Here is a 14,421-nt window from a genome sequence, read left to right on the forward strand (position 1 = left end):
TGGAATGTTTAAACTGAGCATCGCGGAGGATATGTGATATTTGGCACCCAGAGGAGTAGGACACGTAGATCCTATAAGAAGTAAAGACTCTCTAGCAAGGGCCGTCCATACTCTGAGTTTAAACTTTACTTTTTGTGAAATGGTTTATGAAAAACAACACGGCTGCTCCAGGTGAGGCTCGAACTCACAACCTCGGCATGGCTCAGTGCAAGTACTGCTGTATAAGTACCGCGCGCTAACCGATTGCGCCACTGGAGCTCTCTATTTTCACATCTCCCCAGGTGAGCCATCTACAGCTGACCAAGTAGATGACAGACACTGCTCCATCATTCACTGTGCAAGATCGACTCACATGCTAGCATGTTATCATGACTATTAAAAATACAGTCCAAACGGAATAGATTCTATAATTGTCCTATAACATATGCTCTGTCTATTCAAAACCCCATAGAATTATATCTTGACAGTTCTGACAAAGTCTAGGGGAATCTTATGAATATTTGTAATTAGCACATAGTAAGAATTTCCCAAAAATGAAATGTAGGTCCCTGATTGGGGGAAGACGTGGAATGTGAGATCTTGCCTCAGCTGTTTTTTTCTTTTTTAGGTACAGTATATTGACACTTCAGTACCTTTTGTGAAGCAAGGTTTCAGATGGGGCTGTAGGGCAGACGAGGTGGCCGAGTGGTTAAGGCGATGGACTGCTAATCCATTGTGCTCTGCACGCGTGGGTTCGAATCCCACCTTCGTCGGAAAGCCATCAGAGTCTCTTTTGATGGCCAGCATTTCTTGTAGTATAATTACACTCTCTTTCAAGACAGAGCCAGGATCCGCTAGATGGGATCATCTGACTGTTCCATTTTAACAAATATGTCAAATAAAGTGAAGTATTTTGTGCGTAATAGAAATTAGATCTTTCATGGAGTTTCCAGAGGATTGCCTTTCACTCACTCCTGGCTTATTAACCAGTTTGGATAAATAGATTGATAAGAAAGCAGCTCTTACTCCTAAAGTTTAGGCCGTCTCAAATGAATGACTGTTAACATATGTCTGCCCCACAGAGACAGATCATTTCTAATAAGTGGGTTCTCTATATGTCACTGATTGCAGACATACTAACTAGAGCTATCGGTATGGTCTTGAATGCGAAAACTCTTATTTTCTCATATGAAAATGTAGTTTTTCATACTTCCAAAAAAAGTGCCTTAAGCATGGTCTTCAATGTGTGCGCGCACGTGGACATTCATATGCAACTACGTTTCCATACAGAGTCTCAAAATCATAGATATATTCATACCTCAGTAAGAATACATGTTGCAATTTACATCCTGCGTGCAGACTGGCTTTGTAGCTCAGTGGCAGAGCACTGGTCTTGTAAACCAGGGGTCATGAGTTCAAGCCTCATCAGGGCCTTTTTACATGAGTCTTTCTGTATGTTGTTTTCAAGTCATTCTTCCCTGGAGTCACACCTTGCTTTAGGATTGCTTATTGCCAAGCTTCCCTTTCCTGCTTTCATATTATCAAGAAAATATCATGAAGATCATTGAATTATAAATTATTGCCTCAGCCCTTCCGATCGCCTGACGAACGCCTGACAAACGCCATTCTCACCCTGCCGGGCAAAGCCAAATAAGCCATGCATATTTACAGTTCCTTTGAAAGGCAGAGCGAGGACTAGGACCTCTGTTCCGAATGAATCTGCATCCACAGAAAGGATGTTATAAGGCCCTACAAATTTCACCAAGGAGATGTGAAAGTCTTCCCCCATAAAATACTTTTTTTCCCAGATACCCCGGCTCTTAGGCAAACGAGGTTACTCCTCAAAACCCCACCCCCACTCACCATAAATATCCTTCTCTCCTGCTGTCCATTCAAATGATACAAGGTATCTTGTACATAGAGAGAAAGGGAGAATAGGCAGACTTGCTTCAAAGATTTGGTGACCTTGGATGGGTGGGTTGAATGAAGAAGTGAACCTGGTTTCTGGGAAAGGAGTATCGAGATGAAGATGAGGAAAAGTGAACATGGACCACATTCATAGGTTAGAGAAATACATTTAATAGGTTGAATGGTTTTGAAAAGTGAACTTCGAGCAGTAATTGTTGTTTTTTAAACTGCAAAGAAATTAAAAATGAATGTGGGATTGGAGGCACACTCTGAGCAGAAAAGCACCATAAGCTGCTATGGTGCAACTCAAGATGGTGAATAGAACCTTTAATATGATGATGCTCTTCTTTTGCTAGTTTTTTCGAGTCACCTTTTATTGTAAGTAGCTGATACAGCATTTTTTGCAGCTCTTCAGTTTATGGTTATCATGTGAGAACACTGTTTTCATCATATTTATTATTCTACAAATGTATTTTTAAATGCACTGATGTGGTGTTTGCATGAAATGCAAGATGGCACATCATGGAATGTTTAAACTGAGCATCGCGGAGGATATGTGATATTTGGCACCCAGAGGAGTAGGACACGTAGATCCTATAAGAAGTAAAGACTCTCTAGCAAGGGCCGTCCATACTCTGAGTTTAAACTTTACTTTTTGTGAAATGGTTTATGAAAAACAACACGGCTGCTCCAGGTGAGGCTCGAACTCACAACTTCGGCATGGCTCAGTGCAAGTACTGCTGTATAAGTACCGCGCGCTAACCGATTGCGCCACTGGAGCTCTCTCTTTTCACATCTCCCCAGGTGAGCCATCTACAGCTGACCAAGTAGATGACAGACACTGCTCCATCATTCACTGTGCAAGATCGACTCACATGCTTGCATGTTATCATGACTATTAAAAATACAGTCCAAACGGAATAGATTCTATAATTGTCCTATAACATATGCTCTGTCTATTCAAAACCCCATAGAATTATATCTTGACAGTTCTGACAAAGTCTAGGGTAATCTTATGAATATTTGTAATTAGCACATAGTAAGAATTTCCCAAAAATGAAATGTAGGTCCCTGATTGGGGGAAGACGTGGAATGTGAGATCTTGCCTCAGCTGTTTTTTTCTTTTTTAGGTACAGTATATTGACACTTCAGTACCTTTTGTGAAGCAAGGTTTCAGATGGGGCTGCAGGGCAGACGAGGTGGCCGAGTGGTTAAGGCGATGGACTGCTAATCCATTGTGCTCTGCACGCGTGGGTTCGAATCCCACCTTCGTCGGAAAGCCATCAGAGTCTCTTTTGATGGCCAGCATTTCTTGTAGTATAATTACACTCTCTTTCAAGACAGAGCCAGGATCCGCTAGATGGGATCATCTGACTGTTCCATTTTAACAAATATGTCAAATAAAGTGAAGTATTTTGTGCGTAATAGAAATTAGATCTTTCATGGAGTTTCCAGAGGATTGCCTTTCACTCACTCCTGGCTTATTAACCAGTTTGGATAAATAGATTGATAAGAAAGCAGCTCTTACTCCTAAAGTTTAGGCCGTCTCAAATGAATGACTGTTAACATATGTCTGCCCCACAGAGACAGATCATTTCTAATAAGTGGGTTCTCTATATGTCACTGATTGCAGACATACTAACTAGAGCTATCGGTATGGTCTTGAATGCGAAAACTCTTATTTTCTCATATGAAAATGTAGTTTTTCATACTTCCAAAAAAAGTGCCTTAAGCATGGTCTTCAATGTGTGCGCGCACGTGGACATTCATATGCAACTACGTTTCCATACAGAGTCTCAAAATCATAGATATATTCATACCTCAGTAAGAATACATGTTGCAATTTACAGCCTGCGTGCAGACTGGCCTTGTAGCTCAGTGGCAGAGCACTGGTCTTGTAAACCAGGGGTCATGAGTTCAAGCCTCATCAGGGCCTTTTTACATGAGTCTTTCTGTATGTTGTTTTCAAGTCATTCTTCCCTGGAGTCACACCTTGCTTTAGGATTGCTTATTGCCAAGCTTCCCTTTCCTGCTTTCATATTATCAAGAAAATATCATGAAGATCATTGAATTATAAATTATTGCCTCACCCCTTCCGATCGCCTGACGAACGCCTGACAAACGCCATTCTCACCCTGCCGGGCAAAGCCAAATAAGCCATGCATATTTACAGTTCCTTTGAAAGGCAGAGCGAGGACTAGGACCTCTGTTCCGACTGAATCTGCATCCACAGAAAGGATGTTATAAGGCCCTACAAATTTCACCAAGGAGATGTGAAAGTCTTCCCCCATAAAATACTTTTTTTCCCAGATACCCCGGCTCTTAGGCAAATGAGGTTACTCCTCAAAACCCCACCCCCACTCACCATAAATATCCTTCTCTCCTGCTGTCCATTCAAATGATACAAGGTATCTTGTACATAGAGAGAAAGGGAGAATAGGCAGACTTGCTTCAAAGATTTGGTGACTTTGGATGGGTGGGTTGAATGAAGAAGTGAACCTGGTTTCTGGGAAAGGAGTATCGAGATGAAGATGAGGAAAAGTGAACATGGACCACATTCATAGGTTAGAGAAATACATTTAATAGGTTGAATGGTTTTGAAAAGTGAACTTCGAGCAGTAATTGTTGTTTTTTAAACTGCAAAGAAATTAAAAATGAATGTGGGATTGGAGGCACACTCTGAGCAGAAAAGCACCATAAGCAGCTATGGTGCAACTCAAGATGGTGAATAGAACCTTTAATATGATGATGCTCTTCTTTTGCTAGTTTTTTCAAGTCACCTTTTATTGTAAGTAGCTGATACAGCATTTTTTGCAGCTCTTCAGTTTATGGTTATCATGTGAGAACACTGTTTTCATCATATTTATTATTCTACAAATGTATTTTTAAATGCACTGATGTGGTGTTTGCATGAAATGCAAGATGGCACATCATGGAATGTTTAAACTGAGCATCGCGGAGGATATGTGATATTTGGCACCCAGAGGAGTAGGACACGTAGATCCTATAAGAAGTAAAGACTCTCTAGCAAGGGCCGTCCATACTCTGAGTTTAAACTTTACTTTTTGTGAAATGGTTTATGAAAATCAACACGGCTGCTCCAGGTGAGGCTCGAACTCACAACCTCGGCATGGCTCAGTGCAAGTACTGCTGTATAAGTACCGCGCGCTAACCGATTGCGCCACTGGAGCTCTCTCTTTTTACATCTCCCCAGGTGAGCCATCTACAGCTGACCAAGTAGATGACAGACACTGCTCCATCATTCACTGTGCAAGATCGACTCACATGCTAGCATGTTATCATGACTATTAAAAATACAGTCCAAACGGAATAGATTCTATAATTGTCCTATAACATATGCTCTGTCAATTCAAAACCCCATAGAATTATATCTTGACAGTTCTGACAAAGTCTAGGGGAATCTTTTGAATATTTGTAATTACCACATAGTAAGAATTTCCCAAAAATGAAATGTAGGTCCCTGATTGGGGGAAGACGTGGAATGTGAGATCTTGCCTCAGCTGTTTTTTTCTTTTTTAGGTACAGTATATTGACACTTCAGTACCTTTTGTGAAGCAAGGTTTCAGATGGGGCTGTAGGGCAGACGAGGTGGGCGAGTGGTTAAGGCGATGGACTGCTAATCCATTGTGCTCTGCACGCGTGGGTTCGAATCCCACCTTCGTCGGAAAGCCATCAGAGTCTCTTTTGATGGCCAGCATTTCTTGTATTATAATTACACTCTCTTTCAAGACAGAGCCAGGATCTGCTAGATGGGATCATCTGACTGTTCCATTTTAACAAATATGTCAAATAAAGTGAAGTATTTTGTGCGTAATAGAAATTAGATCTTTCATGGAGTTTCCAGAGGATTGCCTTTCACTCACTCCTGGCTTATTAACCAGTTTGGATAAATAGATTGATAAGAAAGCAGCTCTTACTCCTAAAGTTTAGGCCGTCTCAAATGAATGACTGTTAACATATGTCTGCCCCACAGAGACAGATCACTTCTAATAAGTGGGTTCTCTATATGTCACTGATTGCAGACATACTAACTAGAGCTATCGGTATGGTCTTGAATGCGAAAACTCTTATTTTCTCATATGAAAATGTAGTTTTTCATACTTCCAAAAAAAGTGCCTTAAGCATGGTCTTCAATGCGTTCGCGCACGTGGATATTCATATGCAACTACGTTTCCATACAGAGTCTCAAAATCATAGATATATTCATACCTCAGTAAGAATACATGTTGCAATTTACATCCTGCGTGCAGACTGGCCTTGTAGCTCAGTGGCAGAGCACTGGTCTTGTAAACCAGGGGTCATGAGTTCAAGCCTCATCAGGGCCTTTTTACATGAGTCTTTCTGTATGTTGTTTTCAAGTCATTCTTCCCTGGAGTCACACCTTGCTTTAGGATTGCTTATTGCCAAGCTTCCCTTTCCTGCTTTCATATTATCAAGAAAATATCATGAAGATCATTGAATTATAAATTATTGCCTCACCCCTTCCGATCGCCTGACGAACGCCTGACAAACGCCATTCTCACCCTGCCGGGCAAAGCCAAATAAGCCATGCATATTTACAGTTCCTTTGAAAGGCAGAGCGAGGACTAGGACCTCTGTTCCGACTGAATCTGCATCCACAGAAAGGATGTTATAAGGCCCTACAAATTTCACCAAGGAGATGTGAAAGTCTTCCCCCATAAAATACTTTTTTTCCCAGATACCCCGGCTCTTAGGCAAATGAGGTTACTCCTCAAAACCCCACCCCCACTCACCATAAATATCCTTCTCTCCTGCTGTCCATTCAAATGATACAAGGTATCTTGTACATAGAGAGAAAGGGAGAATAGGCAGACTTGCTTCAAAGATTTGGTGACTTTGGATGGGTGGGTTGAATGAAGAAGTGAACCTGGTTTCTGGGAAAGGAGTATCGAGATGAAGATGAGGAAAAGTGAACATGGACCACATTCATAGGTTAGAGAAATACATTTAATAGGTTGAATGGTTTTGAAAAGTGAACTTCGAGCAGTAATTGTTGTTTTTTAAACTGCAAAGAAATTAAAAATGAATGTGGGATTGGAGGCACACTCTGAGCAGAAAAGCACCATAAGCTGCTATGGTGCAACTCAAGATGGTGAATAGAACCTTCAATATGATGATGCTCTTCTTTTGCTAGTTTTTTCGAGTCACCTTTTATTGTAAGTAGCTGATACAGCATTTTTTGCAGCTCTTCAGTTTATGGTTATCATGTGAGAACACTGTTTTCATCATATTTATTATTCTACAAATGTATTTTTAAATGCACTGATGTGGTGTTTGCATGAAATGCAAGATGGCACATCATGGAATGTTTAAACTGAGCATCGCGGAGGATATGTGATATTTGGCACCCAGAGGAGTAGGACACGTAGATCCTATAAGAAGTAAAGACTCTCTAGCAAGGGCCGTCCATACTCTGAGTTTAAACTTTACTTTTTGTGAAATGGTTTATGAAAAACAACACGGCTGCTCCAGGTGAGGCTCGAACTCACAACCTCGGCATGGCTCAGTGCAAGTACTGCTGTATAAGTACCGCGCGCTAACCGATTGCGCCACTGGAGCTCTCTCTTTTCACATCTCCCCAGGTGAGCCATCTACAGCTGACCAAGTAGATGACAGACACTGCTCCATCATTCACTGTGCAAGATCGACTCACATGCTAGCATGTTATCATGACTATTAAAAATACAGTCCAAACGGAATAGATTCTATAATTGTCCTATAACATATGCTCTGTCTATTCAAAACCCCATAGAATTATATCTTGACAGTTCTGACAAAGTCTAGGGGAATCTTATGAATATTTGTAATTAGCACATAGTAAGAATTTCCCAAAAATGAAATGTAGGTCCCTGATTGGGGGAAGACGTGGAATGTGAGATCTTGCCTCAGCTGTTTTTTTCTTTTTTAGCTACAGTATATTGACACTTCAGTACCTTTTGTGAAGCAAGGTTTCAGATGGGGCTGTAGGGCAGACGAGGTGGCCGAGTGGTTAAGGCGATGGACTGCTAATCCATTGTGCTCTGCACGCGTGGGTTCGAATCCCACCTTCGTCGGAAAGCCATCAGAGTCTCTTTTGATGGCCAGCATTTCTTGTAGTATAATTACACTCTCTTTCAAGACAGAGCCAGGATCTGCTAGATGGGATCATCTGACTGTTCCATTTTAACAAATATGTCAAATAAAGTGAAGTATTTTGTGCGTAATAGAAATTAGATCTTTCATGGAGTTTCCAGAGGATTGCCTTTCACTCACTCCTGGCTTATTAACCAGTTTGGATAAATAGATTGATAAGAAAGCAGCTCTTACTCCTAAAGTTTAGGCCGTCTCAAATGAATGACTGTTAACATATGTCTGCCCCACAGAGACAGATCACTTCTAATAAGTGGGTTCTCTATATGTCACTGATTGCAGACATACTAACTAGAGCTATCGGTATGGTCTTGAATGCGAAAACTCTTATTTTCTCATATGAAAATGTAGTTTTTCATACTTCCAAAAAAAGTGCCTTAAGCATGGTCTTCAATGTGTGCGCGCACGTGGACATTCATATGCAACTACGTTTCCATACAGAGTCTCAAAATCATAGATATATTCATACCTCAGTAAGAATACATGTTGCAATTTACATCCTGCGTGCAGACTGGCCTTGTAGCTCAGTGGCAGAGCACTGGTCTTGTAAACCAGGGGTCATGAGTTCAAGCCTCATCAGGGCCTTTTTACATGAGTCTTTCTGTATGTTGTTTTCAAGTCATTCTTCCCTGGAGTCACACCTTGCTTTAGGATTGCTTATTGCCAAGCTTCCCTTTCCTGCTTTCATATTATCAAGAAAATATCATGAAGATCATTGAATTATAAATTATTGCCTCACCCCTTCCGATCGCCTGACGAACGCCTGACAAACGCCATTCTCACCCTGCCGGGCAAAGCCAAATAAGCCATGCATATTTACAGTTCCTTTGAAAGGCAGAGCGAGGACTAGGACCTCTGTTCCGACTGAATCTGCATCCACAGAAAGGATGTTATAAGGCCCTACAAATTTCACCAAGGAGATGTGAAAGTCTTCCCCCATAAAATACTTTTTTTCCCAGATACCCCGGCTCTTAGGCAAATGAGGTTACTCCTCAAAACCCCACCCCCACTCACCATAAATATCCTTCTCTCCTGCTGTCCATTCAAATGATACAAGGTATCTTGTACATAGAGAGAAAGGGAGAATAGGCAGACTTGCTTCAAAGATTTGGTGACTTTGGATGGGTGGGTTGAATGAAGAAGTGAACCTGGTTTCTGGGAAAGGAGTATCGAGATGAAGATGAGGAAAAGTGAACATGGACCACATTCATAGGTTAGAGAAATACATTTAATAGGTTGAATGGTTTTGAAAAGTGAACTTCGAGCAGTAATTGTTGTTTTTTAAACTGCAAAGAAATTAAAAATGAATGTGGGATTGGAGGCACACTCTGAGCAGAAAAGCACCATAAGCTGCTATGGTGCAACTCAAGATGGTGAATAGAACCTTTAATATGATGATGCTCTTCTTTTGCTAGTTTTTTCGAGTCACCTTTTATTGTAAGTAGCTGATACAGCATTTTTTGCAGCTCTTCAGTTTATGGTTATCATGTGAGAACACTGTTTTCATCATATTTATTATTCTACAAATGTATTTTTAAATGCACTGATGTGGTGTTTGCATGAAATGCAAGATGGCACATCATGGAATGTTTAAACTGAGCATCGCGGAGGATATGTGATATTTGGCACCCAGAGGAGTAGGACACGTAGATCCTATAAGAAGTAAAGACTCTCTAGCAAGGGCCGTCCATACTCTGAGTTTAAACTTTACTTTTTGTGAAATGGTTTATGAAAAACAACACGGCTGCTCCAGGTGAGGCTCGAACTCACAACCTCGGCATGGCTCAGTGCAAGTACTGCTGTATAAGTACAGCGCGCTAACCGATTGCACCACTGGAGCTCTCTCTTTTCACATCTCCCCAGGTGAGCCATCTACAGCTGACCAAGTAGATGACAGACACTGCTCCATCATTCACTGTGCAAGATCGACTCACATGCTAGCATGTTATCATGACTATTAAAAATACAGTCCAAACGGAATAGATTCTATAATTGTCCTATAACATATGCTCTGTCTATTCAAAACCCCATAGAATTATATCTTGACAGTTCTGACAAAGTCTAGGGGAATCTTATGAATATTTGTAATTAGCACATAGTAAGAATTTCCCAAAAATGAAATGTAGGTCCCTGATTGGGGGAAGACGTGGAATGTGAGATCTTGCCTCAGCTGTTTTTTTCTTTTTTAGGTACAGTATATTGACACTTCAGTACCTTTTGTGAAGCAAGGTTTCAGATGGGGCTGTAGGGCAGACGAGGTGGCCGAGTGGTTAAGGCGATGGACTGCTAATCCATTGTGCTCTGCACGCGTGGGTTCGAATCCCACCTTCGTCGGAAAGCCATCAGAGTCTCTTTTGATGGCCAGCATTTCTAGTAGTATAATTACACTCTCTTTCAAGACAGAGCCAGGATCTGCTAGATGGGATCATCTGACTGTTCCATTTTAACAAATATGTCAAATAAAGTGAAGTATTTTGTGCGTAATAGAAATTAGATCTTTCATGGAGTTTCCAGAGGATTGCCTTTCACTCACTCCTGGCTTATTAACCAGTTTGGATAAATAGATTGATAAGAAAGCAGCTCTTACTCCTAAAGTTTAGGCTGTCTCAAATGAATGACTGTTAACATATGTCTGCCCCACAGAGACAGATCACTTCTAATAAGTGGGTTCTCTATATGTCACTGATTGCAGACATACTAACTAGAGCTATCGGTATGGTCTTGAATGCGAAAACTCTTATTTTCTCATATGAAAATGTAGTTTTTCATACTTCCCAAAAAAGTGCCTTAAGCATGGTCTTCAATGTGTGCGCGCACGTGGACATTCATATGCAACTACGTTTCCATACAGAGTCTCAAAATCATAGATATATTCATACCTCAGTAAGAATACATGTTGCAATTTACATCCTGCGTGCAGACTGGCCTTGTAGCTCAGTGGCAGAGCATTGGTCTTGTAAACCAGGGGTCATGAGTTCAAGCCTCATCAGGGCCTTTTTACATGAGTCTTTCTGTATGTTGTTTTCAAGTCATTCTTCCCTGGAGTCACACCTTGCTTTAGGATTGCTTATTGCCAAGCTTCCCTTTCCTGCTTTCATATTATCAAGAAAATATCATGAAGATCATTGAATTATAAATTATTGCCTCACCCCTTCCGATCGCCTGACGAACGCCTGACAAACGCCATTCTCACCCTGCCGGGCAAAGCCAAATAAGCCATGCATATTTACAGTTCCTTTGAAAGGCAGAGCGAGGACTAGGACCTCTGTTCCGACTGAATCTGCAGCCACAGAAAGGATGTTATAAGGCCCTACAAATTTCACCAAGGAGATGTGAAAGTCTTCCCCCATAAAATACTTTTTTTCCCAGATACCCCGGCTCTTAGGCAAATGAGGTTACTCCTCAAAACCCCACCCCCACTCACCATAAATATCCTTCTCTCCTGCTGTCCATTCAAATGATACAAGGTATCTTGTACATAGAGAGAAAGGGAGAATAGGCAGACTTGCTTCAAAGATTTGGTGACCTTGGATGGGTGGGTTGAATGAAGAAGTGAACCTGGTTTCTGGGAAAGGAGTATCGAGATGAAGATGAGGAAAAGTGAACATGGACCACATTCATAGGTTAGAGAAATACATTTAATAGGTTGAATGGTTTTGAAAAGTGAACTTCGAGCAGTAATTGTTGTTTTTTAAACTGCAAAGAAATTAAAAATGAATGTGGGATTGGAGGCACACTCTGAGCAGAAAAGCACCATAAGCTGCTATGGTGCAACTCAAGATGGTGAATAGAACCTTTAATATGATGATGCTCTTCTTTTGCTAGTTTTTTCGAGTCACCTTTTATTGTAAGTAGCTGATACAGCATTTTTTGCAGCTCTTCAGTTTATGGTTATCATGTGAGAACACTGTTTTCATCATATTTATTATTCTACAAATGTGTTTTTAAATGCACTGATGTGGTGTTTGCATGAAATGCAAGATGGCACATCATGGAATGTTTAAACTGAGCATCGCGGAGGATATGTGATATTTGGCACCCAGAGGAGTAGGACACGTAGATCCTATAAGAAGTAAAGACTCTCTAGCAAGGGCCGTCCATACTCTGAGTTTAAACTTTACTTTTTGTGAAATGGTTTATGAAAAACAACACGGCTGCTCCAAGTGAGGCTCGAACTCACAACCTCGGCATGGCTCAGTGCAAGTACTGCTGTATAAGTACCGCGCGCTAACCGATTGCGCCACTGGAGCTCTCTCTTTTCACATCTCCCCAGGTGAGCCATCTACAGCTGACCAAGTAGATGACAGACACTGCTCCATCATTCACTGTGCAAGATCGACTCACATGCTAGCATGTTATCATGACTATTAAAAATACAGTCCAAACGGAATAGATTCTATAATTGTCCTATAACATATGCTCTGTCTATTCAAAACCCCATAGAATTATATCTTGACAGTTCTGACAAAGTCTAGGGGAATCTTATGAATATTTGTAATTAGCACATAGTAAGAATTTCCCAAAAATGAAATGTAGGTCCCTGATTGGGGGAAGACGTGGAATGTGAGATCTTGCCTCAGCTGTTTTTTTCTTTTTTAGGTACAGTATATTGACACTTCAGTACCTTTTGTGAAGCAAGGTTTCAGATGGGGCTGTAGGGCAGACGAGGTGGCCGAGTGGTTAAGGCGATGGACTGCTAATCCATTGTGCTCTGCACGCGTGGGTTCGAATCCTACCTTCGTCGGAAAGCCATCAGAGTCTCTTTTGATGGCCAGCATTTCTTGTAGTATAATTACACTCTCTTTCACGACAGAGCCAGGATCTGCTAGATGGGATCATCTGACTGTTACATTTTAACAAATATGTCAAATAAAGTGAAGTATTTTGTGCGTAATAGAAATTAGATCTTTCATGGAGTTTCCAGAGGATTGCCTTTCACTCACTCCTGGCTTATTAACCAGTTTGGATAAATAGATTGATAAGAAAGCAGCTCTTACTCCTAAAGTTTAGGCCGTCTCAAATGAATGACTGTTAACATATGTCTGCCCCACAGAGACAGATCACTTCTAATAAGTGGGTTCTCTATATGTCACTGATTGCAGACATACTAACTAGAGCTATCGGTATGGTCTTGAATGCGAAAACTCTTATTTTCTCATATGAAAATGTAGTTTTTCATACTTCCAAAAAAAGTGCCTTAAGCATGGTCTTCAATGCGTTCGCGCACGTGGATATTCATATGCAACTACGTTTCCATACAGAGTCTCAAAATCATAGATATATTCATACCTCAGTAAGAATACATGTTGCAATTTACATCCTGCGTGCAGACTGGCCTTGTAGCTCAGTGGCAGAGCACTGGTCTTGTAAACCAGGGGTCATGAGTTCAAGCCTCATCAGGGCCTTTTTACATGAGTCTTTCTGTATGTTGTTTTCAAGTCATTCTTCCCTGGAGTCACACCTTGCTTTAGGATTGCTTATTGCCAAGCTTCCCTTTCCTGCTTTCATATTATCAAGAAAATATCATGAAGATCATTGAATTATAAATTATTGCCTCACCCCTTCCGATCGCCTGACGAACGCCTGACAAACGCCATTCTCACCCTGCCGGGCAAAGCCAAATAAGCCATGCATATTTACAGTTCCTTTGAAAGGCAGAGCGAGGACTAGGACCTCTGTTCCGACTGAATCTGCATCCACAGAAAGGATGTTATAAGGCCCTACAAATTTCACCAAGGAGATGTGAAAGTCTTCCCCCATAAAATACTTTTTTTCCCAGATACCCCGGCTCTTAGGCAAATGAGGTTACTCCTCAAAACCCCACCCCCACTCACCATAAATATCCTTCTCTCCTGCTGTCCATTCAAATGATACAAGGTATCTTGTACATAGAGAGAAAGGGAGAATAGGCAGACTTGCTTCAAAGATTTGGTGACTTTGGATGGGTGGGTTGAATGAAGAAGTGAACCTGGTTTCTGGGAAAGGAGTATCGAGATGAAGATGAGGAAAAGTGAACATGGACCACATTCATAGGTTAGAGAAATACATTTAATAGGTTGAATGGTTTTGAAAAGTGAACTTCGAGCAGTAATTGTTGTTTTTTAAACTGCAAAGAAATTAAAAATGAATGTGGGATTGGAGGCACACTCTGAGCAGAAAAGCACCATAAGCTGCTATGGTGCAACTCAAGATGGTGAATAGAACCTTCAATATGATGATGCTCTTCTTTTGCTAGTTTTTTCGAGTCACCTTTTATTGTAAGTAGCTGATACAGCATTTTTTGCAGCTCTTCAGTTTATGGTTATCATGTGAGAACACTGTTTTCATCATATTTATTATTCTACAAATGTATTTTTAAATGCA

General features: G+C 40.9%; 13 non-coding genes across 13 annotated transcripts; 8 read left to right on the top strand and 5 right to left on the bottom strand.

The window, feature by feature from the left end:
- Window positions 1-163: 163 nt before the first annotated feature.
- TRNAI-UAU (transfer RNA isoleucine (anticodon UAU)) lies at window positions 164-258 on the bottom strand. The gene is made up of 2 exons: window positions 221-258; window positions 164-199 (listed from the first exon to the last, which is right to left on the bottom strand). It is a non-coding gene; the product is annotated as a tRNA-Ile (tRNA).
- A 412-nt stretch (window positions 259-670) lies between these two features.
- On the top strand, window positions 671-752 carry TRNAS-GCU (transfer RNA serine (anticodon GCU)). Its single transcript has one exon. It is a non-coding gene; the product is annotated as a tRNA-Ser (tRNA).
- A 1,821-nt stretch (window positions 753-2,573) lies between these two features.
- Window positions 2,574-2,668, bottom strand: TRNAI-UAU (transfer RNA isoleucine (anticodon UAU)). The gene is made up of 2 exons: window positions 2,631-2,668; window positions 2,574-2,609 (listed from the first exon to the last, which is right to left on the bottom strand). It is a non-coding gene; the product is annotated as a tRNA-Ile (tRNA).
- Window positions 2,669-3,080: 412 nt separating this feature from the next.
- TRNAS-GCU (transfer RNA serine (anticodon GCU)) lies at window positions 3,081-3,162 on the top strand. Its single transcript has one exon. It is a non-coding gene; the product is annotated as a tRNA-Ser (tRNA).
- Window positions 3,163-3,751: 589 nt separating this feature from the next.
- Window positions 3,752-3,823, top strand: TRNAT-UGU (transfer RNA threonine (anticodon UGU)). The gene has a single exon. It is a non-coding gene; the product is annotated as a tRNA-Thr (tRNA).
- Window positions 3,824-4,983: 1,160 nt separating this feature from the next.
- On the bottom strand, window positions 4,984-5,078 carry TRNAI-UAU (transfer RNA isoleucine (anticodon UAU)). Its single transcript has 2 exons — window positions 5,041-5,078; window positions 4,984-5,019 (listed from the first exon to the last, which is right to left on the bottom strand). It is a non-coding gene; the product is annotated as a tRNA-Ile (tRNA).
- Window positions 5,079-6,161: 1,083 nt separating this feature from the next.
- On the top strand, window positions 6,162-6,233 carry TRNAT-UGU (transfer RNA threonine (anticodon UGU)). Its single transcript has one exon. It is a non-coding gene; the product is annotated as a tRNA-Thr (tRNA).
- Window positions 6,234-7,393: 1,160 nt separating this feature from the next.
- TRNAI-UAU (transfer RNA isoleucine (anticodon UAU)) lies at window positions 7,394-7,488 on the bottom strand. Its single transcript has 2 exons — window positions 7,451-7,488; window positions 7,394-7,429 (listed from the first exon to the last, which is right to left on the bottom strand). It is a non-coding gene; the product is annotated as a tRNA-Ile (tRNA).
- Window positions 7,489-7,900: 412 nt separating this feature from the next.
- Window positions 7,901-7,982, top strand: TRNAS-GCU (transfer RNA serine (anticodon GCU)). The gene has a single exon. It is a non-coding gene; the product is annotated as a tRNA-Ser (tRNA).
- Window positions 7,983-8,571: 589 nt separating this feature from the next.
- TRNAT-UGU (transfer RNA threonine (anticodon UGU)) lies at window positions 8,572-8,643 on the top strand. The gene has a single exon. It is a non-coding gene; the product is annotated as a tRNA-Thr (tRNA).
- A 1,667-nt stretch (window positions 8,644-10,310) lies between these two features.
- On the top strand, window positions 10,311-10,392 carry TRNAS-GCU (transfer RNA serine (anticodon GCU)). Its single transcript has one exon. It is a non-coding gene; the product is annotated as a tRNA-Ser (tRNA).
- Window positions 10,393-12,213: 1,821 nt separating this feature from the next.
- On the bottom strand, window positions 12,214-12,308 carry TRNAI-UAU (transfer RNA isoleucine (anticodon UAU)). Its single transcript has 2 exons — window positions 12,271-12,308; window positions 12,214-12,249 (listed from the first exon to the last, which is right to left on the bottom strand). It is a non-coding gene; the product is annotated as a tRNA-Ile (tRNA).
- Window positions 12,309-13,391: 1,083 nt separating this feature from the next.
- Window positions 13,392-13,463, top strand: TRNAT-UGU (transfer RNA threonine (anticodon UGU)). The gene has a single exon. It is a non-coding gene; the product is annotated as a tRNA-Thr (tRNA).
- Window positions 13,464-14,421: the final 958 nt, after the last annotated feature.

Source organism: Triturus cristatus, chromosome 12 (assembly GCF_964204655.1).
Source record: "Triturus cristatus chromosome 12, aTriCri1.1, whole genome shotgun sequence".
Taxonomy (NCBI): domain Eukaryota; kingdom Metazoa; phylum Chordata; class Amphibia; order Caudata; family Salamandridae; genus Triturus; species Triturus cristatus.